General features: G+C 43.9%; 1 long non-coding RNA gene across 2 annotated transcripts; it reads right to left on the reverse strand.

The window, feature by feature from the left end:
- Positions 1-125: 125 nt before the first annotated feature.
- LOC138819748 (uncharacterized) lies at positions 126-23985 on the reverse strand. Of its 2 annotated transcripts, none has more exons than XR_011369605.1 (3): positions 23397-23979; positions 9000-9104; positions 126-174 (listed from the first exon to the last, which is right to left on the reverse strand). It is a non-coding gene; the product is annotated as an uncharacterized lncRNA (long non-coding RNA). The 2 variants fall into 2 exon arrangements; XR_011369604.1 differs by lacking the exons at positions 126-174; positions 9000-9104 and adding an exon at positions 20770-21298 and having other exon boundaries at positions 23397-23620; positions 23908-23985.
- Positions 23986-24783: the final 798 nt, after the last annotated feature.

The raw sequence follows: 24783 nt of genomic DNA on the forward strand, positions 1-24783 counted from the left end.
TGGTGGAGGGTCACATCCTATCTTACTGAATCGCCACTCATGTCCAGAAGTAGTCATCCCAGGCAGGGTCCATCCTCAGACCAAGTCCACAGAGGCCTGTACCATCCACAGGCACCACTATACCTCCATATTCTCTTAGGTCTCCTGCTCATTCAGAGGTTTCTCCAGCTCTCACTGAAAGGAAGAGGAAATATTTTAATTAATATACTTTGTGATTCCAAAAATAGGCTGTACATGTTCACAGTGGTCTCATATGTAAAACTCAGCACTCACAACACTCTGTTTACTTGAGGAGAAAAATTGGGCTAACAGAGGAAGTTGCAATAATGACTTCAGGGTGTATGCATTAGGGTCTTTCAAATATATGTTTTATCTTTTACCACTGTGAGCCAATAAGTGTGAAATCAGGTCCTCCTGGATGATGGATGTTGGGATACTGATGAGTGGAGGATTATAGCGAAAACAAACACAGAAGAAACTGCATTGAAATGGAGGAAAGTGGGGCAGAAAACCACTGACATGGTACATGGAGACAGGTCCCTCTTCTTTCCCAATGAAGACTTGCACTTATGCTCCAACCTAACCAGTATAACGAGTGTGCTCAAGAAAAGTTCGACCCAGTCATCTAGAGCCCACAGTAGGAGAAGCAGAGTCCAGGATGCCTCCTGACCCTCAGATCTATGGGCTTCAGCTCAAATGTAAAAAAAAAAACAAATAAGTATATAAACAGACAAGAAACATACATGGAAGGTAAGGTGATTACCTGCTGTAGCATTTGGAACAAAAACACCTTAAAAGACAAAGGTAAAAGGTTGTCGGATGAAGTCACCATGTGATCAAGCTGCAACCCCTACCACCTCTGAAGGTAAAGATACCTTCAGGCTACTTTTCCACTTGTCTTTCAGCCTGGGAAGGCCAGCTCAGTGTCAGATTTACTTTGACCAGAAACTCGGCTGCAGAATCCTGTAGCACCAGGCACTTGGCCTGAGTGTGTTACACGGAGACTATGCCAGGTATGCTGGGCTCACAGCACTAGTCATGCCTCCTGAAATGAATGAACTAGTGTGTAAGGGACTGATAAATAGTCACAAGAATCAAGTCTCTGTGAGAGCTTGGTGGACTCTACTACTACTCTTCCATGAGGCCTAGCGGACCATTGCCAAGGACACTGGGCACATGGGAGGATGCTGCTACTGCTACCTTGGAAACCATGTGGTAACCATGAGGACATCGACCAGAGACAGGGAGAGAGAGACAGACAGACAGACACAGAGACAGGGGGACAGAGAGACAGAAAGACACAGACAGAGAGACAGACAGATAGAGACAGAGCAATAGAGAGAGAATGGGCTGATCAGGCAAGTTTGAATCTCTTGGCAAGTATAAATTTAACAGTCATAACAAAATTTCATGAAACCAAAAAACAAATTTGGAGCTAATCCCCAAATAATGTACCTATTAAATCTGATTTTTTAAAAGATGGTTTTACTGTAGAGCAAGCCTGCCTTGAACTCAAGACCCTTCTGCATTATCCTTCTAAATGCTGGGATTAAAGGTTTGCACTACCAGTCCATCATAAAAAGATCATCTCCCATCCTGAGCCTATCCAGGTGTACATCAAGGGTTGCACCTCTTAGAACATGCTTTTGTGACAGGAAATTCCAACGGATTCATAGCTCTGGGTCAGATGCTACTAAAACTCAGGAAATTACTAAGGTCTTAGGAGCTCCGATTGAGCACCCAGGGTCAATGACCAAGTAGTAGAACAAAAGATCGTACTACCACCCCTGTTACTCCGGAAAGCATGAGTGTTTTTGGATTTCTATGTCAGGAACCATGGAAAAATGCCAAATACATTATTTTACAACATCACAGGCAATCACAGGAGATTGTTTACAAACAGAATAAATGACTCAGTAAGTCATCCTATCAAGGGTAATGGGTTTCTTGGTAGTTACAAATATGGAAAAGAAAAAAAATCCTGGAAGAATATTTGGGGTGAGATTGCAATTGGAGGTGTCAGTGTGAACTCATGATTTTGAGTATATATAGATGGATATATATACATAGATTGGTGTACCAATAAGAAGTTGAGAAACTCAGGAGTTAAGAGCTTGAACACTGAAGTTTGAGACTAGTCCAGGCAGGAAAGTTTATTAGACTTCCCCTCCAAACCAACCAGCAAAAAGCAGGGCTTAAAGGGTGGCTCAATTACTAGGAAACAAGCGAAGCAAGCAAGAGGCTCTGAGTTTACATTTCTGTACTACTAAAAGAAATTAATATAAATTTAAATGTGTGTATGTGTAAATATACATGTATGTAGTTGTATATATCAATGCACATCCACATACATGCATACATGTATTTTGTATATTAATTTTATATATTTTCCAGTTGTCTTCTCCAAAAGGGCCTAGGAACAATAATATCTCAAAAGAAAAGATGTTGGTTTCTAAATGCCAACCAGCCACAGCTCCTGGGATAATAGTTTATTCAAAGGCCAGAGCATGGAAGGTACTAAATAAACATCAATCTTGAGTATTAGTGAAGAACAAAAGAACTTATGAGGGCTTAGGGGTAGAGTGCTTGCCTAGCATCCATGAAGCCCTGGGTTCTTCAATGCCACATAAAGAGGAAAAGCTGGAAGTGGCACTGTGGCTCAAGAGGTAAAGGGCTAGCCTTAAGCAAAAGAAGCTCAAGGATAGTGCCCCCAGGCCCTGAGTTCAAGCCCCAGGATTGGCAAAAAAAATTAAATTAAATTAAATTAAAGCACTAATAAAAGTCTTTTAGAAGGAGCTCCCACTGGCCAAGTCTGGAACCATTTGCACATCAAAACCATGACAGGAGTGGAATTACAACCCAATGCATTCAACAGGAATCCCTTAGCCAGTTCAGATATGAATAAATATGTAAATACATAAGTAAACTGTCAGTGGTGTGAGTAATGGTATATTTCCACAGCCTTATGTGTTTTCCCACACATCACTCAGTCACAAAGGGAAAGGAGAATTTTTACAGTAGAAAAACAGGCAAATTTGGCTATCTTCAAGTGATCAAAATTACCGACTTCAGGGGCTGGGAAGGTGGCTCAGTGGTAGAGCGCTTGCCTTGCATGCTCAAGGCCCTGGGTTCGATTCCTCAGCACCACATAAGAAAAAGCCAGAAGTGGCACTGTGGCTCAAGTGGTAGAGTGCTAGCCTTAAGCTGAAGAGCTGAGGGACAGCACCCAGGCCCAGAGTTCAGGCTCCACGACTGGACCCCCCCCCAAAAAAATTACCTACTTCACTGCTGGGACAAACTGATGTCCCCAGCCACCTGGTGGGATGCAGTGGGAGGCACACAGTGTCACTTCACGACAGCCTTCCAACCATGCAAGACCCAAGTCAACTCATGATAAATCTTCAGACAAGACTAAGAAAAACAATCGATAAAATAGAAGTGGCATATAATTTTGAAAACAGTCAAGAAAATCTTGAAAAATTTTCAAGATTGAAGAAGACAGCAGAGCCAGGACCAGTGAAGGCCATCTTGACTTCTGGACAGGATCTTTTCACTATCAAAACTATATCATGAGCCAGGCATTGGTGGTTCACGCCGGGAATCCTAGCTACTCAGAAAGCAGAGATCTGAGGATCATGGTTCAAAGCCAGCACAGGCAGGAATGTCCATGAGAATCTTATCTTTAATAAACTACCAGAGAACCAGAAGTGGTACCATGGCTCAAGTGGAGAGCCCTCGCCTTGAGGAAAAAGAGTTCAGGGACAGAGTCTAGGGTATACAACTGACAAGTAAACAAACAAACAAACAAAACCCCATAATTTGAGCTGGGCTACTCAGGAGACTGAGATCTGAGGATCATAGTTCAAAGACAGCCTGGACAGGAAAGTCCTTACCACTCAATAAACAGCCAGTATCACACTCATCTCCAAACTAGGCAAAGATCCAACAAAAAAAGAGAACTACAAAATAATCTCTTTGATGACCACATATACAAAGCTACTCAATAAAATTTAAGTCAAGTTTGTAGAGACCATAAACCTTATAGACCATGATAATGACAATGCGCCTCATGAAGGTTAAAAAGTGTTTGTGACTTTAAGTATCTCTATCCCACAATACTGTGAATTTTATGAAATGTATGTAATCACTTAATCTCAATTAAAAAATTAAAAACTTGAAAAAAAAGGTGTTAAAATGTTTCACAAATAATGACCTCATGGGCTGGGAAAGTGGCTCAGTGGTAGAGCGCTTGCCCTGCATGCTCGAGGCCCTGGGTTCGACTCCTCAGCACCACATAAGCAGAAAGAAAAAAGCTGGAAGTGGCACTGTGGCTCAAGTGGTAGAGCACTAGCCTTGAGCTGAAGAGATGAGGGACAGCGTCGAGGCCCAGAGTTCAGGCCCCACGAGCGGACCAAAAAGTAATTTAAAAAATTAAAAAAAAAAAGAAATGAACTCATTACCTTACTCATGTAACTCTAACTCCTCTGTATAGCCTCTTTACAATAAAAGTTAAAAAAAAATAAGTGAAGGGACAGAGTTCACACTTTGAGTTCAAACCACAACACTGACTAACACACACACAGAAAATCCTGGTGCAGGAAAACAGCATAGATATGGTAGAATAGAAGTAGTGATGGGTTAGGAATGTGGCTTAGTGGTAGAGTGCTTGCCTAGCCTGCATAAAGCTCTGGATTCAACTCTTCAGTACCACATCAACAGTAAAAGCTGGAAGTGGCACTGTGGCTCAAGAGGTAGAGTGCTAGCCTTAAGCAAAAGAAGCTCAGTGACATTGCTCAAGCCATGAGTTCAAGCCCCAGGAAGAAGAAGAAGAAGGAGGAGGAGGAGGAGGAGGAGGAGGAGGAGGAGGAGGAGGAGGAGGAGGAGGAGGAGGAGGAGGAGGAGGAGGAGGAGGAGGAGGAGGACGAGGACGAGGACGAGGAGGACGAGGAGGACAAGGAGGACGAGGAGGACGAGGAGGACGAGGACGAGGAGGACGAGGACGAGGAGGAGGAGGGTGGTAATAAAACTCGTTCCCCCACCCTGCCCCCTCTCACTGAGTAGGTTGAAACCAACTAGTTTTTCATGGCATTGGCAGACTTGTATATTCAGAATAAAGTGAGACTTCTGATGGAATGCCTGGAAAGGAAAATACCACCTCTAAGAAATTTTCAGGGATGTTTCCAGTGGCAGTTTAGGCTGTGATCAGATTCTAGAAAAATTGCGCTTAAAACTCAAACTTTCTATCACCAATAGAATAATGTTTTCATTCATTCAGTACAGTGTTTAGGATAACTACAAATTGCTAGAAATTTTCTCAAGAAATACCAAAGCCACTTAGGGTCAAAGCTTTTACATTCTAGCAAATAGCTACAAGAAAGGGGATGCTAGTGAATGGGAATGCTAGCTAGTGCTTTGGAAAATTGAGAGAGGACCTAATAATTAGATTTAGGTGACTTTGAAGAAAGGTACAAAAAAGAAGAGGAGAATGTTGCATGAGAGAAAGAGGAATGTGGAATGTTGAATGGAAGTGTGACGGAAAAGCACTCCTGTGTTGCAGTTCATGTGCAGGAGGTCAGGATTGAACCAAAAGTTCACCTCTGGCTGGGTTCTGGTGGCCCACATCTGAAATCTTAGCGACTCAGGAGGATGAGCTCTGAGGACCTGGTTCAAAGCCAGCCCTGGCAGGAAAGTGAGACATCTCTAATTAACCATCAGAAAACCAAGTGGAACTGTGGCTCTAAGTAGTGGAGTTCTAGCCTTTTGTGAACAAACAGTCTTAGAGAGATTCATGAACAGGAAGAGAGAAAGAGAGGTAATGGAAAGGAGAGAGGAGAGGAAGATGAGAAGAAGGGGAAGTAGAGGAGGAGATGGTATAGGTTAGAAGAGGAGGGAAGAGAGATGATGGGGGGAAAGGAGGAAAAAGGGGAGAGAGTGAAGTGAAAGAAACAGAAACAGAATAAGAAAAATTACACAGACGTCAAGCCCCAGCTCTAGCATGTACTCACATACACACACACAAACAAAGAAAAAGGGAAAATAGTGAAATCAAGAGTACTTCTCTTAACATCACATTAAGAGAAGTACTCTTGATTTCACGAACCCTTAAATATGTATTTTAATGTTTTCGTTTCTTTCATGCATGTGTTTCTAACGCATTTATAAGATTATTTCTTTGTTGCTTTGTATGTCCCTCCCCCACAGTGTAACCCCCGCTTTCACTATATTTGATGTCAGTATTACATGTGGAGGAGATGGGGACAAACAAGTCGTTTAAGGATTCAGGTGGACCTGTTGCAACAATGAGAAGTACAAAATGTCATGTCAAAACCAGCTTTACAATGTCGGTGTGGGGGGGGGGGAGGGGGGTATAATTGGGTGGGGGGAAGGGGGTAAAATTGGGTGGGGGGAGGGGGGAGGCAGGGAAGGGAAGTGAAGGGTAAACAAAGGAGGAGGCTGCAATGCTTGGTAAGAAATGTATGCATTATCCTGCCCATGTAATTGTCGCCCCCCTGTACAGTATGTTCTCAAATAAAATAAAATACAATTAAAAAATATATATATAAAAAAAAAAAAGAGTACTTCTCTTCCACCGATCCTCTTCACTGAACACTGGTCCACATGGAATTTAAGATTCTTCAGCTCTCTTCATAACCTGGATCTCATCATTTCTCCTTTATTATTGCTGTCTACCCTATCATTCACCATGTACCCATCTTTGTCCTCTTGTGGCCTTCATTGCTTCGTTCACTAGAATCCCATCCATTCTTTGAGGGAATCACTGCTACTCAAATTTCCCTGAGCTGGATCAATGACAGCCCAGCCTTCCTCATGCTGAAAATCGCATCAGTCTGCTCTACAGTCTCAGCCTGCTATTCCCAGTGTACACATAGCAAAGGCTAGGTCTGCCCAATTCCTCCCCCTCATATGCTTGTCACCTAAAGGCAGCATCAGTCTCCACATAGCCTATCTGGGCAAAGCTAATGTCCTGCCTAAACCAACACAAATATCGCAGTGTTGAAGGCTCATATCTAATCTTCCTGAATTTCTGTTCATGTGGGAATACAGTTAGCCCAGGCAGGATGTGTCTACAGGCAGAGTCCATCCAGGCCCCGTCCATCCACAGGTACCACTATATCTCCATGCCTTCTCAGGTCTCCTTTTCCTTCATATATTTCACCATGTTTAGCTGAAACAAAGGGGTTATATTTTAACGTATACACTTTGTGATTCCAAAAATGCACTCTTGGTGTTCAGAATGATTGACTATTGAACATCATCTCCCCCAGCACAGTGGTTCACCCAGCATAAAAATTAGGGTATACTCTTCCATGAGGCCAATAGTCTTTCCCTTGGAACTGCCAAGGGAAAGCACCATACCCAAAGCCTGGTGCTCTGGGGAAAGGGTGTCAGCTGGCGGCCACTCTGGGGACTCATTGTGTCTCTACCAAGATAAGCTAACACTCAGTGCTGATCCACTTGTACAGTGCACATGTCCCTCCCTCCCTGTCAATTTGTCTACCAGCCCACCATCCCCTTTCTCCCACAACCATTTCTTAGGTCTCACTCACACAGCTGTGCCTCACATAAGCACACAAATCCCTTTCATAACAACACAGAAAACAAGGTATGCTACAGCAGACTAACAAAGTCAAATGCACTGCCTGATGCTGGAGGAGCTGCCTGTCATCCTAACTATCCCAGCAGCCTGTCTGGGAACACTCCATCTTCACTTAACTAGAAAAATGCAGGCCGGGAGCTATCATGTAATGGTAGTGTAATAAACAGCATGGCCAAAGGCATCCTCCTCCCCCCCACATGCTGAGCTCATTGTTCCCCTGGGCCTAGCTGTAGGGGGGGTCAAGAAGGGATGGAACAGTGGGCTTCGTGGGGGCAGGGCAATTAGTGGAGGTTGAAACTTTTATAGCTGTTGGAGTGGGGGAGGGGCCCAGCCTATATATAGGCTGTCTGTTCTGAGGAGTAGGGGCTGGGGAGAGACAGACAGCAAGAGGCTCCATCCAGAGCAGAGCAGAGCAGAGCAGAGCAGAGCAGAGCAGGGACACCCTGTGAAGAGCTCTGAGGCCTGAGGATAGGCCACTGGAGAGGCAAGCAGAGGAGGAAGGAAGCAAAAGGAAAAGCCTTCCCCTTTGGAGGTTTGCAGACTATTTGGAGGTTTGCAAGTCTGGAGGTGTAACTCAAGTGATAGTAAACAAGACATGACCATGCCAGCTGAAAAGGAGAAAGCGTGAAAGAGGGAGGAAAAACCAGAGAGAGTCAGAGTCAAATTCATGAGCAGGAAGTGAAGGAGAGAGAATGGAAGTGTGCATGAAAGGAACAAGAAGTGGGATAGGGGAAATAGAATAGTAGAAGTTATGGGGAGAAAGAAAAGGGAAGAAGATGGTAGAGGAGGGAATGTGGGAAAAGGGAAGATAGGAAGGAGAAAAAAAGGAAACAATAAGAAAACAGCACTGAGGTCCAGCGTCCAAGTACCAGCATAAGCATACACACAAAAAGAAAAAGGGGAAAAAAGCATGGAGGAATCATGGAAATCAAAAGTACTTCCTTACACCTACCCTCTTCACTGACCACTGGTCCATGTGGAATTCAGTATTCCTCAGCTCCTTTCATAACCTAGCTCCTGTCATTTCTCATTTAGGTTTAGTGTGCATCCTGTCATTTACCAGGTACTCATCTTTGTCCTCTTGTGGCCCTCAGTGCTTCTCTTACCAGAATCCCATCTCATTCTGCACCCCAAATAGCCCTGACCTGGACTCCTCATCCACCAGGAGGCCCAAGCCCAGCTCTAGCTGCAAATCTCAAGTCTTCTCTTCAGGCTCAGCCTCCTGATCCCAGTGCACACATAGCAAAGGCCTAACTCCTCCATTACACACTTGTCACCAAAGGCAGCATCAGCCTCAGCAACTGCCTCTGTGTGCAGATCTAATGTCCCTGGCTGAATCAACACTAATAGCCCAGGGGTGGAGGATCACATCCAATCTTACCCAACTTCTGCTCATGTACAGATGCACTCATCCCAGGCAGGGTCCATCCAATATCTTCATGCTTTCTTAGGCTTCTTGCTCCTTCACAGATTTCTCCACCTCTAGCTGAGAGGAAGGAAAAGTATTTTAATTCATACATTTATGTGATTCAAATTTGGTGGGGGGGGAGGATTGGGAATGAGGGTGGGGGGAGGATGGAAGGGATGGGTAGGGGAAACAAAGGAGGAGGCTACAATGCTTGATAAGAAATGTACTCATCTTGCCCATGTAATTGTAAACCCTCTGTACAGTATTTTCCCAATAAAAATTTTAAAAATAAATAAATAAAAAGAAAAAAATGAGCTCTGGATGTTCAGAATTCTGCTCACCAGCACTCTGATACCCTAAGAACAAAAACAGGGCTCTGCTATTCTTCCATGAGGCTTAGAGCCTTCTCATGGGAACTGAAGGGGAGAGGAAGAACAATGCCCAAATTCTGGGTGTTAGCTGGGGGACTCTGGGAACTCACAGAATCTCTACCCAGATATGACATCACTCAGTGTTCAAACCCTTCAATTTTGCACCTACTTCTCAACCTGTGCATTTGGCATAGCAGCCTACCACACCTGTCCTTCCCCCAACCATTTTCAAGGTGTTCCTCACACACCTGTCCCTCAGATAACTACACATCAGAGGAGCCATCCTGTGCTACACCAGTTTAACAAGATCAAAAGCATTGCTGATGGTGGTTGATCATGCCTGTAATCCTAACTCTTCCAGAAGCTAACACCCCGAAGATCACAGTTAAAGCCAACCTGGGCAGACTTCATCTTCAATTAACTAGAAAAATCCTGGCTTGGAGGTGTGACTCAAGTGGTACAGCACCGGTTATGAACATTCAAACTCAAAGAGAAGATCTAGAGAGGCAGGAAAGAAAAAGACAGATTTATGAGGACAGAGGAAGGGAGAAGGGAAGAGAAGAAGAAGAGAAGAAGAAAGAGAATAGGAAAAGAGGAAGAAGAGGAAGAGATGAATAGTCTGGAGGGAAGTTACCTGGAAAAGGGGAGAGAGGAAATGGGGAGAAAGAAGAGAGAGAAAAGGAGACACAGAGAAAATCACCCAGTTCAAGTGCCAGTACCAGCACACACTCACAAATACATACCCACAACAAAAAGAAAGGAACGGAAAGGACTGAGAAAATAAGGAAAATAACACTATTTCCCTTCCCATCCACCCTCTTCACTGGAGACTGGTCCATGTGGAATTCAGGAGTCCTTAGCTTCATCTTCTCAGCTGTCTTTCAGCATCAGTGTCAACCTTGCCTATCAGGAAGGTGCCCATCCTTTGCCCTCTTTTGTTCTGCATTGCTTCTTCTCAATGGAATACATTCTCAACCTGTTAGCTGTGCTCTATTCCCCAAATAATCCTGAACTGGATCATTGATCCAACAGAAGTCACAGCCCACCTTCTGCTGCAAATCTCATCAGCTGCTTTGCAGGCTCAGCCTCCTGACCCTTGTGCACACATAGCAAAATCAGGTGTGCCGAAATCCTCCCTATTACATGCTTGTCAGCTGAGGCAGCATCAGACAAAATCACTTGCTATGTGGAAATCTAATGCCGCTGGAGAAGCGAACACAAATAACCCAGTGATGGATCATATCCAAACATACTGAATTTCTGCTCATGTCCCAATACAGTCATATCAAGCAGGGCCTATCCATAGGCAAAGTCCATCCAGGCCCCGTCCATCCACAGGCACCAATATATCTCCATGCTCTCTCATGTATCTTGCTGCTCCTTCCTAGGATTCTCCACCTGGTGCTGAAAGGAAGGGTAATGTTTTAATTCATAAAGTTTGTGGATCTAAAACTGGGCTCTGGATGTTCAGAAGGTTCTAATACTTTAGACTCAGGTCTCCCAGTAATCTTTCTTCCCTAGGGGAACAAAATGTACTTGCTATTTCTCATGAGGCCTAGAGACTTCAACAGAGAAAAGCCAAGAGAAAGGAAGCACTGTGCTGAAGCATGGTGCCCTGGAGAAGGGGTGACACCTGGGGGCCTCTGAGGGGACTCCCAGAATCTCTATCAAGATATCCCAATTCTCAGTGCAGACACTCTTGAACAGTATACATGCCTTGCCTCTCTATTGATTGTACACACTATCCCACAGCCCCCTTCAACATCCATTTGTAACTTGTCCCTCACACAGCTGTCCCCCAGACAAGTACACAAATCCCTTTTTCCACATTAGAAAAGCCAACCTGTGTCTCACCAGATGAACAAGGTCAAAAGTACTGCCATATATGTATGGTTCTAGACGGAAATCCTAACTATTCCAGAACTTCACACCCAGAACAGAGTACTTAAAGCCAGCAAAAACACAGCATAGAAATGTAGGCTTGGCATCTAATCTTTAATAATGGAGCTAAAAAGATAGAATTGAAGAAAGACATCCTCTTCAGTAAATGGTGCTGGCAAAATTGGTTAACTACTTGTAGAAAACTAAAGCTAGATCCTTATATATCATGCTGCACAGAATCAACTCCAAATGCATCAAAGACCTCAGAGTCAAAGCAGACACTCTGAAAACATTACAGGATAGAATAGGAGAAACCGTAGGTCTCCTTGGCACGGGTCCAAATTTTTTTAATAGAGACCCAGAAACTCAACAAATCAAAGAAAGGTTGGACAAATGGGAGTGCATGAAATTGCAGAGCTTCTGCATGGCAAAGGACATAGCTAGCAAGATCAATAGAAAGCCCACGGATTGGGAGAAGGTCTTCATACAACGGACAAGGGTCACATAACTAAAATATACCTGGAACTCAAAAAATTAAATCCCCCAACAACAAATCTTCAAAGAAACAACTGCCCAACAATTAAGTCGGCTAATGACTTAAAGAGAAACTTCTCTGAAGAGGAAAGAAGTATGGCCAATAGACACATGACCAATAGACACATGACCAATAGACACACCTCCCTAGCCATAAATGAAATGCAAATCAAAACAACATTGAGATACCACCTCACCACAGTTAGGATGGCTAAAATCAAGAACTCTAATAACAACAGATGCTGGAGTGGAACTTTACTGCATTGTTTTTGGGAGTGTAAACTTGTCCAACCACTTTGGATAGTAGTATGGAGGTTCCTCAAAAGACTCCACATAGACCTCTCCTATAACCCAGCATTCCCACTTTTGGGCATTTACCCAAATGCTCACAAACAATACCACACTAAAGCTACTAGCGAAACTATGTTTACTGTAGCATTATTTACCATAGCTAAGATATGGAACCAACCCAGATGCCCCTCAGCAGATGAATGAATCAAGAAAATGTGGTATATATACACAATGGAATTCTATGCCTCCATCAGAAAGAATGACATTGCCCCATTTGTTAGGATATGGTAAGACTTGGAAAAGATTATATTAAGTGAAGTAAGCCAGGCCCAAAGAAACATAGGTCCCATGGTTTCCTTTATTTGCAATAACTAGTATATATCTGAGTCAAGCAGAAACAGTCAGATAAGTTGATGTAATGGGGAAATGAACCCTAAGGTATGTATTCAAATGTTTTTTTTTCTTTCATGGGATTGTTTCTAAAACATAAGATTATTTCTTTGTTGCTTTGTATGTCCCTTCCCAACAGTATAATCCCTGCTTTCACTGTATTTGATGTTGGTATAATTTGTGGAGGGGAAGGGAAAAAACAAATCTTTTAAATAGGGAATACAGGTGGACTTATTGCAACAATGCGATGTACAAGTCGTTATGTTGAAAACAAACTTTACAACTTTGGCAGAGTAGGGGTGAGGGGAGAGGAGGATTGGAGGAGGGAGGATTGACTGGGGGGGCGGGGGAAGGATGGGAAGGGATGTGAGGGGAGACAAAGGAGGAGACTACAATGCTTGATAAGAAATGTACTCATTATCTTGCCCATGTAATTTTAACCCCTCTGTACGGTATTTTCACACACAAAAAAAGAAATGCAGGCTTGGAGGTTGGAATCAAGTGGTAGAGCACCTGTGATGTACATGCAAACTGAAAGAGAAAGAGAGGAGAGATAGAGACAGAGACAGAGGCAGAGAGACAGATTCATTCAAATATCTGCTCATGTGTAGACACAGTCATCCCAGGCCTGGTCCATCCACAGATATCACTATATATCCATGCTTTTTCAGGTCTCTTGTTTTTTAACATGTTTATACACCTCTACCTGAAAGGAAAGAAAATTAGCTTAATTCATACACTTTTCCAGTGTAACCAGGGACTCTGTTTGCTCAGAATGTTCTCAAATTTGAAACTCAGCTCCCTCAGCACTCTGATTCCCATTAGAGAAATTTGGACTCCCAGGGCAGTTGCAATTGTAAGTAACCTGTGTAGGAAATCGGGTCTTTAAAATTTACTATTTTTTTTTTACTGTGAGTAAATAAGTCTGAAATAAGGGACTTTTGGATGATGGCATAATGTTAGAATGGTGATTAGGTGTAGACAGAACACACAAGAAACTGCATTAAAATGGAGGAAAGTTGGGGCAGAAACTACTCTCATGGTCCATGGAGACAGTTCTCTCTATTTTCCCAATGAAGATGTGCCCCTGAGTTTCGACACAGCCAGAGTAAATAGTGTTCTCAGGAGTTTTACACAGTCACCTAGAGACTGCCAAAGGAGAAACGAGTCCAGGATGCCACCTTCCCCTAAGATCCCCCTGAAGCCCAAGGGCCTCACTTTAAACCTAAGTAAACAAACTAGGTAAGTAAGTAGGAAAATATGCAACATATCTGGAAGGTGAGATGATGACCTACTGCAGCATTTGGGACACAAACACCTTAGTGTTCAGAAACAAATGGGAAAAGTTGTTTAATAAAGTGACATTACTTGAAAGTAAGGGATTGAGGTGTATTCACCAAGCTCAGAAGGTACAGACAGCTTGAGGCCACATTTCAGCCTACTTTTCAAAATTTAAAAGTCAGCTCCTTGTCAGCTGTCCTTTCACTAGAAAGAATGCTAGCTGGAGAACCCCCTAGCTATGCTAGGACTATGCCTGGCTATGCTGGATTGAGACCTTTGCTGAGGATACTGGGCACACAGCAGTGTGAACTTCCTGTATGACTCCCTCCCCTCCTGCAGCTCTTCAATTCCACACCTCTCTGATTTTCCACACCCTAGTGCTGTGGCAGAGTGCTGCACATCTTTCTCTGGAACAGCTTTGTTCTTAAGCTGTGGACATTAGTTTTTGGGCTTCACACAGTACCAGAGTTTGTGAAAAATGGCGACTATCCTGTGAGCCACACTCTTCCAGCCCCATCACTTATTCCATCTGGAGGCTATGGATTCCCCGTGTGGCTGCCAAGAGGGAAGGGCATTTTCAACCAAGTGTCAACTCTCTAGTCTGCTCAGCCAGCTAAAAGAATCCTGGCCCCAGATTCAGCTAGTACTGGAGCTTTGTGGGGAGCAGAGTGGAAGGACAGGCAGACTAGGACCTTGGCCTCTCTTCAGAGGCAACTGTTTGTTATCATCTGGCAATTGAAATTCTGAGGGCAAACTGAAGGTGTTAAGTTGTGCAGTGAAGCTGACTCCCCTTCATTGAGAGAGGGCTAGTGCAAAGTTCCTGAGGAGTTGTACACAGTGGAATAGCTAAAGTCATCATTTTCCACTCCACACTTCTGGCACTCTCTTTTTAGTTTTCTTGGATGACCAGATAGGTACTCATGGCTTCATTGAATGCCCTGTCCTGGATTGCCTTTTCAATGTCAGCTATATTGTACCCCATGTCACACAGAACTGTGACACTAATGGAGTCCAGCTTGCTGGGCAGTGGCTCATCAGGAAGCAGGCCAAACCCCACATCTACAGCCAGCCATGGGTTTCTTAGTGACATCCACAGTCAGCAGTTTGGAAAGTACATTGTGTCTCTTCGCAGATAGATAAAAGGGAGCTGTGTACATGGCCTCAAGGATGTGTAGCCATGTCTGCCATCTTCCTCCCTTCAAATGGGAACTTTCCTGTTGTCCTCACATACAGAAGCATACCTGGGATCTAAATGTCCTGTTTATAGACATCATACATTTTGTAAAGGAACATTTCACGAGGTCTGAATATCAAGGCTCCACAAAACCACTTTAGCAACTGCCCCAGCAACACCGTGATGCTCAGCCCCAAATCACTGACTTTGGCATTGCATTTGCCATCCAACAGGATGTTCCTGGGCTTCAGGTATCTGTGTGTGATTTCGTTCTTGTGAAAGTATTGCATAGCACTCACCATCTGCTTGAACAGCCTCCTGGCTTCATAATTGACTAGGTGGTGGCAGGAGGATTTGCCAGTCAACCCTATCCTGTACTGGCTGTTGTTACTACATTTTGTCACAACTCACTTTCAAGGCCTTTTGAGTCAGGGTGGGTGGAGTTCCTGCCTCTTGTCTCTTGAAAGGTTATTCATTTGCTTTGAAATTAAAATGTCATCAATTTGAAATTATTTACATTGTTTCAAAACCAAACAAATTGATGTTTGTATGTTTTTTGGTCATGTGCGGGCTGGAACTCAGGGCCTGGGCACTATTTCTGAGCTCTAATGCTCAACCACTTTGAGCCACAATGCCACTTACAGTTTCCTGGTGGTTAACTGAAGATAAGTGTCTCATGGGCTTTCTACTCATGGTGGCTTTGAACCTAGAACCTCAGATCTCTGTCCCCCAAGGAACTAGGATTACAGGTGTGAGCCACCAGTACCTGGCACAAATAGGATTTTAAAAAGATGCCAAGTTTAACCTTAGGATAAGACCATGAGGTCCGAAGGGCTGAGACCTTACCATAACTGTTGCTGAGTAGTTCAAGTTCTTGTCTGCCATTGCTCTGTAAAGGACTCTCTGTTTATCTGAGTTTGCCCATAGCAATGTTTTTATTTTGTATTTTATTTCATTTTTAAAAGGTTTCAGTGACATTATTTTCCAAATATGTTTATGGAACAGCCACCATTGTCAATTGCCGGAAGTGGAAAAGTTCCCAAGGTGTTATTTTTAATAAGTCATTACTAACTATTATGATGCAGGATGGAACTCTTAATGGCTCTTGAAGGAAGATAGAATCTTTCCTAATTAGGTTTTTATATTCTATAAGTAATTGTACAGGACTCAGAATGTGCGTTAGTGGTAGAGTGCTCACCTAGCATGCACAAAGCTCTGCTTTTGCTTCCTCAGTTCCACATACATAGAAAAGCCAGAAATGGAGCTGTGGCTCAAGTGCTAGAGTGCCTCAAGCAAAAGAAGCTCAGAGACAGTGCCAAGGCCAAGTTCAAGACCCAGGACTGGCAAAAAAAAAAAAAAAGAGACAGGGGTAAATGATCTGAATAGAAATTTCCAAAAAGAAGAAATGCAAATAGGCAAAAATATATGAAAAAATGTCCAGTGTCTATAGCCATGCTGGAAAACTTTTTAAAAATCAAAATGATAGAAAGATAACACATGCTGGCCAGGATGAAGAGAGAACTCCTGTCAGACAGATTGTAAATTGATACAAGCATTATGGCAAACAGTTTGAAGGTCTCTAAATAAATACATGAACTCAAGTACAATTATAATATGTCTATTTCTAGATTATTTATAGCAGCTCAGGTATAGATTCAGTCTAAATGTCTATCAATGGAGAAATTGGTAATGGTCTCTCTCTTTCACACACATATATACATGCACACACACATACATACTCACACACACATACACACACACATACACACACACACACACACACACACACACACACACACAAAGGAGAATTTTCCAAGCATAACAGTGATTGGAAAGCTATCATTTCGTGACAAATGGAAGCAAAGATTAAGTAAAGTTATCGAGACAAATGGCCCAGGATCGCTCAGATATGTAGAGAATAATGTTGACCATGGACTAGTGCTGGCCAGAGGTTGGGAAGGAGGGATGAAAAGGCGGAAGGTGAGGTTTGTTTGATCAGTGTGTGTCATGTCCTGTGTACGATTACTACTTGCTTATAAAAAGCATCAATATTAAGATAGTCATCTTCTATTTCCAGAAGAGAACCATTTCTCTCTGCCTAGATGACACCACTGCAGCCTAGGCCCCTGCCCCTGTCCCTAGCTGGTCTTCCCATTCCCCCTTCCCTGTCCCTCCCAAAATCATCCTTGTAAACACAACCCACAGCATACTATTCTCTGTCTGTTTATGAGTGTGGGTGGGTGCAAGCACAGGCCAATACGTGGGCTTGAAGTCCATGTTCAAGGTGAGTGTTCTACACCTTAAGCCACAGCTCCACTTCCAAGTTTTCTGGGGTCATGCACTTTCCTACACAGGATAGATTTTAATAATGACCTGGCAGCAGCCAGCCATAGAATACTTTTTTTATCTGCATGCATGTTGTTTTTACTATAGCACCATTCACAATAATATAGGGTATCATTCAAGTGTCAATCACTGGACCAATAAAAAGACAGTACATACATATTGTAGTACATTATTCAGCCTAAAAAAATAAACAATAAATTTTCCTGGCTCTGGTGGCTGCTGCCTGTCATCCTAACTATACATGAGATAGGAGGATTGAAGTCAAAGCCAGCCCAGGCAGGAAAGTCCATGAGACTCTTACTTCAAATATCCATCAGAAAACCAGGAATGGAGCTGTGCCTCAAAGAGGTAAAGTGTTAGCCTTGAGCTAAATGCTCAGGGACCACTTACTGGCCCTAATTCAAGCACCAAAAAGGAACCAGAAAAAAGAAACCAACACTCAGACACTATGGATGGAACTGGAGGACACTCAGTTTCATGAAGTAATACAGGCAGAGGAACACCAATATCAAACATACCCTTTCATATAGGAAGAAATGTGGCTTTAGAATAGACAGGAGAACTACAGGACATTGTTGAAGCATGATGGGTCACCCCTCTGCCCACAGCCTCGTTTGGTGAAGGAGGCTTCTCTGATCCTGTCTCTCTCCACTGAGCCCAGGCTTCCTTGCTGCAGCCACACTGGCATTTGTACTGTACCAGCTGGGGGCCACTGCTATTCCAACTGCCTGGAATGCTTTTCCCAACACCCAGCTGCTCAATCCCCTATCCTTCCCCAAAACCCCCTTGCCAAACAGGTCTCCTCTGATACTTAAAAATAAAACCTTGTGCACATGTGTACACAACACACATCTGCAAACACACAAAAACATAGAGTATTTCGAACACTCATCCTGAATTTTTCTGCCTTAATCTTCATTTTCATATATACTATGTGGTATTTTTGTAAAGTTTGGGTATTCTCATTCTCCATGCTTGAGTGTAAACTCACAAAGAGAGGTATTTTTATGCTGTTCCCAGCATTCTGTCAGTCTTCAGCATGATGTGACTGATCCTGTGGGCACTCAGTAAATGTCCATTGAATGAAAGCCTACCTATTCCCTCACACACTTATTCAACAAGTATACTGCCATACATGGTCAAAGCTCTTTCCCACTGTTTTCCCATGACTCCTCTCCAGAGCCCCTGTCACCCTTGCCTCGTGGTCTCCCCACCTGTGTTTCCAAGCCCTTTGCCTGAAGTTTCTGCCCCTCAATCTTACATATGGAGATGGTGTACACACACCAAATAACCTGTTCCTCCTCTGGGAAGCCTTTCCATACCACCTCAACTCCTCACTCGAGTTCTTCCAAGTCTCTCTGCAAGCCATGAACCCGTCCTAGATAATGGTCTGTGTGACATTGTAGCTAACCTGTGGAATCCTCATCCTTAGGCCAACTTTTCGTCTTCTCTCCAAGTGCTGAGCCAAATGCACTCCATCTGTTCCACAAAGGTTTAGGAGTGTTCTAGCATGCACATGCATTATACTGTCAATTGAAAAGTCAAAGTAAGACCTGAGTTTTAGAGAGTGAGCTCATCTGGCCCCTTAAGACAAGACTGGCATGAAATCATAAAATGACTTGCCTCCTGCTTGGCACAAGGCCCTGGCCACAGCCTCAAGGGTCCACAATGCCCCTCTCCCACATCTCCTTAATGCAACCCAATACTGAAATCCTACCCAGTGCAGCAGTGATTAGGCACCCTCTCTACTGCTCTGGGACTACTAGAAACTAGCCTCAAGACAAACCCACTGACATGAACTGAAGTCTACTCCCTCATTTCAGGACGCCTGAGACAAAGAAAAAGAACTTAGAAACCATGGAAATTCACAGTTCTTCCCTCCCGACCCACCCACTTCACTGAACAATGATCCATGTGGAATTCAGGTGTCCCTAGTTTCCTCCTCTCAGCTCTCCTTCAGCATTAGGGTCAGCCCTGTCTATCAGCAAGGTGTCCATTTCTTGTATACTTTTGGCTCTCAGTGCTTCTGTCACAAAAATCCTATCTTATTCTCTGGGAAGAGCTCTGTTTCCTAAATAACCCAGAGGTATACCCTGTTTCACTGGGAGCCTCAGTCTTCTCCTGCTGCAAATCTCATCAGTCTGCCCTACATGCTCAGCCTCTTGACTCCAGTGAACATACAGCAGAGGTCCAATGTGTCCAATTCCTCCTCATCACACACCTGTCACCCAAAGGCAGAATCACCCTCAGTACTTCCTCTGTGTAGAAATCTAATGCCCTGCTGAACAAATATCCCAGTGGTGGAGGTTCATATCTAATCTTACTGAAGTTCTGCTCATGTCTGCATGTACTCATCTCCATCCACATGCTCCTATATTTTCATTCTTTCTTAGGTCTCTTGCTCATTCAAAGGTTTCTCCACCTCTAGTTGATAGGAAGGAAAAGTATTATATTTCCTACATTTTTTGGTTCAAAAATGGGCTCTGGAGGTTTATAGTGTGGCAATATTTGAAACAGCTTCCTCCACACTATGTGCCCTAGGACAATAATCAGGCCCTACTCTTCTTCCATAAGACCTAGAGGCTTCCCCTGAGAACTGCCAGGGAAAAGGAAACACCAAGCCCAAAGCCTGGTGCTCTGGGGAAGGGGGGTGTCAACTGGAAGCATCTTTGTGGACTCAAAGGGTCTCTCCTAAGAATCTGACATGTCTCAGTGCTGAAACCCTTGTATTATGGAAATGTAATTCTCTGTCCATTTTCAACAGCAGCCCAACCCAACACCCTTTCCTTCCCCCAAACATTTCTAAGTTGTCCCTCATACAAGTATACAAATTCCTTTTGTAATTACAGAGAAACCAACCTGTGCTGTACCGTCACAAATTCTAGGTGCTGGAGGCTCACCTGTATAATCCTAACTACTGCACACGCTGACACTGAGAAGACTGTAGATAAAGCCAGCTTGAGCAGACTCCATGTCCAACTCAGTAGAAAATCAGGACTAGAAGAGTGACTCCACTGGTAGAACATCAGCCAGAAACACATTCACACTCAAGAGAGAGAAAGGGAAAGAGGGGGAGAAGGAAAATGGACAGAGAGAAAAACAGAGGGACATGCATACATACCTAAAGACAGAGAGACAAAGAGACAAATTCAGGAGAAAGGATTGAGTGAAAAGAAATGGGATAGGGAGAAGAGAAAGATTAGAGGGAGGAGAAAAGGAGAGGGTGTAAAAAAGGAGAGATTAAAGACATTAGAGGGAGGAGGGCCCAAGGAAAAGCCACAGAGGGAAAAGGAGACTGAGAAAGAGAAAAAGAACAAAGTTCAAGCCAGCACACTCCCAAATGCATACACACAACAAACAAAAAGACAAGAAAAAGCATTGAGAAATCATGGAAATTAATAGTACTTCCTTCCCCACCCACCCTATTCACTGAACACTGTTCCATGAGTTCAGCATTCCTTACATTCCTCCTCAGGTCTCTTTCAGCATCAGTATCAACCCTGTCTTAAACCAGTTATGCATCCTTTGCCTATTTGGACCCTTATTGCTTCTCTCACAGGAAACCCATCTCATTCTTTGAGAATAGCATTGCTTCCCAAATACCCCTGAGCATTACCACTGATCTACCAGGAGCCCCAGCCCTCTTCTTACTGCTAATCTCATTAGTCTACTCTGCGGGTTCAGCCACCTGACCCAGTGTACACATAGAAAAGGCCAGGTTTGCCCAACTCCTCCCCATCACACACTTGGCACCCAAAGGCAATATCAATCCTCAGCACTGCCTCTGTGTGCAATTCTAATGCCCTGGGTGAACCAATACAAATATTCTAGTGTGAAGGCTCACATCTTACTGAATTTTGTTCTTGTGGGAAAGCAGTCATCCCAGGCCACCCAACCACGGGTGTGGTCCATATACAACCAAAGTCCATCCAGGCTATGTCCTTAAACAGATCCCAGTTTATCTCCATGATTCCTCAGGTCTCCTGTTCCTTGATCACCTCTAGCTGAAAAGAAGGGAATGTATTTTAATTCATACACTTTGTGATTCCAAAAATTGCCTCTTGATGTTCAGAATGTTCAAATATTTAAACTTGGCTCTGATAGCATTCTTTATTCCCCAAGGAGAAAAATTGGGCTCTGCTATTCTTCCATGAGGCCTAAAGTCTTTACTGGGAAACAGAAGCACCATGTACAAGCTGGGTGCTCTGGAGGGGGCCTCTCTGGGGACTCATAGAGTCTCCACTAAGAATCTGACACCTCTCAGTGTACTTGTACAGTGCACATGTCATCCTTCCCTGTCCATTTACACTAACCCATCACCCCTTCCTTCCACAAACAATTTTTTTAATTTAATTTAATTGTATTTGTGAACATACTGTACAGAGGAGTTACAATTACATGGGCAGGATAATGCGTACATTTCTTACCAAGCATTGCAGCCTCCTCCTTTGTTTACCCTTCACATCCCTTCCCAGCCTCCCCCCTAACCCCCAATCCCAATCCTTCTCCTTCCCCCCCTCCCCCCCCCACACCGACGTTGTAAAGCTCGTTTTGGACATGACAACTTGTACTTCTCATTGTTGCAACAGGTTCCACAAACAATTGTAAGGTGACTCTTACACAGCTGTCCCTCACATAAATACACAAATCCCCTTTCAAAGTAGAGAAACTAACCTTTGCCACACCAGATTAACAAAGCCAATTGCATTCCCTGATGCTGTAGGCTCTTGTCTGTAATCCTACCTATCTCCCAAGGTGACACCTTGAAGACTGCATTTACAGCAAGTCTGGGAAATCTCCATCTTCAAGGAAATAGAGAAATGCAAGCCTGAACTGTAACTCAAGCAGGAGAGAACCAGACATAGCCATGAAAACTGAGAAAGAAAAAAAGAGGAAGACAGAGTGGGAGAAAGGGAAAGAGGGAAAAAAGGGAGAAGTGCACAGAGAGAGGAGGAGTGAGGGAGGTGGATGGAGAGAGAGACAGATTCAAGGGCAGGAAGAGAGTGAGAGGGAATGGTAGAGGGTAGTAGTAGAACATCAAGAAGAGGAACAGGAGAAGTAGAATAGGAGTAGTTATGGGAGGAATGAAAACAAAGGAAGAAAAATGGTGGGCAGGGGCAGGGAGAAGGTGAGAAAAGTGGAGAGAGAACAGAGAAGGCAAAGGAAATAGAGCATAAGAAAAAAAGCACTGAGGTGTAGCAGCACACACTCACACATACCCACAACAAACAAAAGGAAAAAAAATAAAAGAATAGGAATTGAGAAATCTTACAAATCAACAGTTAATTCCTTCCCAACCACTGTCTTCACTGGGTGGAAAATGTCTAGTGTGCCCGACCAGCTAAAAGAATCTAGGCCCCAAATGTACCTGGAACTGGAGCTCTGAAGGGTATAGAGTGGAAGGACAGGCAGACTGGCACTTCGGGCTCTCAAGAGGTAACTGAAATTTTGAGGACAAGCTGGAGGTGTTATATCCTGAAGAAAAGGTGGCTCTTTTTCGTGGAGAGGGCTGGTGGGATTGTCATCAGGAGGTGTGCATGGTGGACTAGCCAAAGGCATGGTTTTTTATTCCACACTTCTGGTATTCTCCTTCAAGTTTTCTTGGATGAGCAGGTAGGTGCCCATGGCTTCATTGAATGCTCTGTCCTGGAATGTCCTTTCAATACCAGCTAGGGTGTACCCCATGTTGCCCATGACTGTGACAATAATGGGGTCCAGCTTGCTGGAAAGTGGCTCATCAGGAAGCAGGCCAAAACCCACACCTAGAGTCAGCCATCAGTGCTCCATTATCTCCTCAATAGCAGGCCTCAGATTGAAGCCCACAGTCAGCAGTTTAGGAAGGAGATCATGTCCCATTGCAGTTGGTAAAGGGGACCGGTGTACCTGGCCTCTAGGATTTATTTCCGTATCTGAATCATTTTATTCCCCTCAAATGGGAACTTTCCCATTGTCATCATATACAAAAGCACGCCTAAGTTCCCAAATGTCCACCTTGTACCCATTGAACATGTTCTGTAGGAACATTTCAGGAATAGCAAGGCTCCACAAACCCCCCTTTAGCAACTTCCCTGTCACCCTGATGCTAATGCCAAAATCACTGACCTTGACATTGCAATTGGTATCCAACAGGACGTTGTCGGCCTTCAGGTCCAGTGTGCAATTCTGTTCTCATGAATGTAGTGAACATCACTCGTGATCTGCTTGAACAATCTCTTGGCTTCATACTCTAATAGGTGACTGCAAGGGGATTTATTGCCCCACCCCAAGAGATAGCCCCGAGTGTCCAGCTCAGTGACAAGGTACACACAGTCTTCATCCTCCATCACCTGGAACAATAGTATGATGTGTGGGTGATATACACTCTTCAAAATGGCTACTTCATTTTCTATCTCATGGCTTTTTAGATCGTTCTTTGGGAGAACTTTGACTGCCACTGTGGTGTCTGTGAGGCAGTGATGGGCCAGCTTCACATAGCCACAGCTGCCATAACCGATGATCTCTTTCAAGTTGTACTGTCCAATGACAGTGATCTCCTCCTCCTTTGGGGAGGAACTAAAGTTGTACATTAACATCTTGCCCCTGGGATGGCAAGTGATCAAGCTTAAGAATTTACCTAAGATGATCTCAATGAAGTTGACAACTAATAAATCTTAAGAAACGGAAGGTAAACTACTAACAAAGTAAACACAACCCCCAGATGAGTAAATGAATTCCCCAAACCCAAACAACACAACCACCACCCCCCCCCACACCCAATGAAAGTAACCAAGTAGCTCTGAGTTAGCGGGTCACCAAGTAAAAGCTCCCAGTGCTGTAACTGAAAAAGCTGGAGAGAAGCTGCCTCATATGTACCCTGCTGGGCACGCCTCACAATGCCCTGTGATGTCAGGGGGAAATGGACCAATCACAAGTCAGGCCATTGACATCAGTGAGGAAGTGAACCAATCAGAGCCCAGTGCACACCCTCTGGCAGTTAGGTACTTGGGCCAGGAAGTCTGTTGCCAACAACACTGGGCACATGGGAGGATGCTCTTACTGCTACCATGACAGCCATGTGGGAACCATGAGGACATTGGCCAGTGGCCTTCATCTTCGGGGTTGGGCATCCTAGGAAGACCCCTGTGAGGACATCACCCAGTGGGGTATTGATGAACCCCAGAGAGTGAGACAATCCATGGAGGCACAGTGAGAAGTGAACAAAAGAAGTTTATTTACACTATTTACACCAGAAAGGTGTCTTGAGACTACCTTGTCCTGGGTTAGATACCCAGAACCAAGAGCAGCCTCAACCACCAAACCTCCAATAGGCAGTCCTGACACTCCAACCTTTATTGGTTGGTCTGCAAACCACAAATTAGTCGGTCCACAAACCTACAAACCTCAGATCTCCAAAGCTCCAAAGCTCCAAACCTCCAAAGGGGAAGGCTTTTCCCTTTCTTCCCTTCTTCCCCCACATGCAGACCTCTCCACTGTCCACAGGCCTCTCTAG

The sequence above is a fragment of the Dipodomys merriami genome, unplaced genomic scaffold, assembly GCF_024711535.1.
Source record: "Dipodomys merriami isolate MVZ:Mamm:240054 unplaced genomic scaffold, mDipMer1.0.p SCAF_813, whole genome shotgun sequence".
Classification (NCBI taxonomy): domain Eukaryota; kingdom Metazoa; phylum Chordata; class Mammalia; order Rodentia; family Heteromyidae; genus Dipodomys; species Dipodomys merriami.